This window comes from Jaculus jaculus, chromosome 3, assembly GCF_020740685.1.
Source record: "Jaculus jaculus isolate mJacJac1 chromosome 3, mJacJac1.mat.Y.cur, whole genome shotgun sequence".
In the NCBI taxonomy this organism is placed as follows: Eukaryota; Metazoa; Chordata; class Mammalia; order Rodentia; family Dipodidae; genus Jaculus; species Jaculus jaculus.
The window spans coordinates 63,657,121-63,658,955 of NC_059104.1; the positions used below are offsets into that span (position 1 = coordinate 63,657,121).

The following is a 1,835-nucleotide window of genomic DNA, read 5'->3' on the forward strand; positions in this document are numbered from 1 at the left end:
TCCCTTTGGCTATCTGTCCACTTCAATGTGAAGTAGATTATAAGGGTTTCATTAGTAGTTTCATCGTGTGGCTTTTAAAAGAAAAAAAAAAATGATTTGATTTCTTCCATAGTCCACAGTTCTTAGAAGAGACTTACTTTTGGAAATCATTTAATCTGGTGATGTTTTCAGTAACCAAAAGTTCTGTAGTAGATGAAATTTTTCAATGCAACTGTAATAAATAAGCATCTACCTCCTTAGATATATTACCAGTATATCCTGGAACCAAAGTAAGATTGTTTTCCTGTTCCCATAATCCATTTAATTGTTGCTTCAAAATCTTAATATTTCTATCATTTATAATTTCCATTTTGGATGACAGTTCTGACCACCATCTTTTTATTACTGCTTGAAGCCAGTTTAAACCAACTATAATATATTCTTCAAATTTTCTTTTTAGTAATGACTTTACTAGAGGCAACAAGTCTACAGAGCAGCCAAGTGAGATATATTGCTGTTCTTCCTGTAAACTATTAGTTACAACAGGAAGGCAATCTACCACAACTCCAAGATCGTCTATCCTCACCAAATAGGCAACAAGTTCAGTTATACTTCTCTTTATCCAGAAAGTTAAAGCTACATTTAATCTCAAATTCCTGCTGAATAAAACTTGGGCCATTGTTTCATGGTCCTGAGAAACCTCAGAAAAAAAAGCCACTGTATTTTGATGATGGGCTTTCTGTTTGTGAAGAACCAAAACTAGAGTTGACCAAAAATGTCCGATTATCCTGGCGTGACTTTTCAGGCAGGTGGCCTGCACAAGCCAGTTCATTTTCTTTATTTTCCATGTCACAGTCCCCACTTTTAGGGGACTGTTTGTTTTGGTAACAGGGATTTAGAAAAGGGCGATGACCTTTCTTTCTGCGACAGATCACCTTGTATACTTTATTTGGGCTTTTCACGACTTGTCCAACTGTTCTACTTATGTAAGCAGCCAACTGTTTTGGAGATTTCTTAACCTCCTTCATGTTCTTATTAGTGAAATTAGAGATCCTTTTTCTAGGAAGATCAATGGAATGATCCTCAATGTTATTACAGGAGTTCCGTTTTTTAACATTGTTAGTTTTAGATGCCATAATCTCTGAAATACCGGCGCCTCATGGTACTGGTGCCTCAGCCCAACCACGGCGCTGACCAGCCGCGCCCGCACCCTAGAGCGTCCCTCGGCTGCCCGGCCGCCCCACTCAGCGCCGTCCAAACGCCGCCGGGGTAGCTACCAGCAAAGCTCTTTATGATGTGGGACATTTATGCTCAATCTGTTTTCTGTTAATAAATGATCTTATTTAATTATTTAAAAAGAAAAACCTAAATTCCATTTTGCCTGGCACCTGGTTCAAGATATTTGATTTTTATAAAAGAATATTTTATTTATTTGAGAGAAAGAAACAAAGGAAGGAAGGAAGGAAGGGAGGGAGGGAGGGAGAGAGAGAGAGAGAGAGAGAGAGAGAGAGAGAGAGAGAGGGAGGGAGAGAGAAAGAGAAAGAAAGAAAGAAAGAAAGAAAGAAAGAAAGAAAGAAAGAAAGAAAGAAAGAAAGAAGCAAATAGAAAAAGAATGTATGGGCGCACCAAGGCCTCCAGCCACTGCAAACAAACTCTAGATACATATGCTACCACGTGCATCGGGCTTATTGCTAGGGAATTGAACCTGGTTAGTTAGGCTTCATAGGAAAGCACTTTAACTGCTGAGCCATCTCTGGAGCCCAAGATACTTGACTTCTAACTGTTGAGGCAGATCAGGGTGGGTTGTTCTTTGTTGGGCAGGTAAAAATGAGATTTGCTGGATGTTTTTTGAACTC

At 39.0% G+C, this 1,835-nt stretch overlaps 1 pseudogene; it reads right to left on the minus strand.

The window, feature by feature from the left end:
- Window positions 1–202: 202 nt before the first annotated feature.
- Window positions 203–1,115, minus strand: LOC101613272 (annotated as a pseudogene).
- Between the last annotated feature and the right edge of the window lie 720 nt (window positions 1,116–1,835).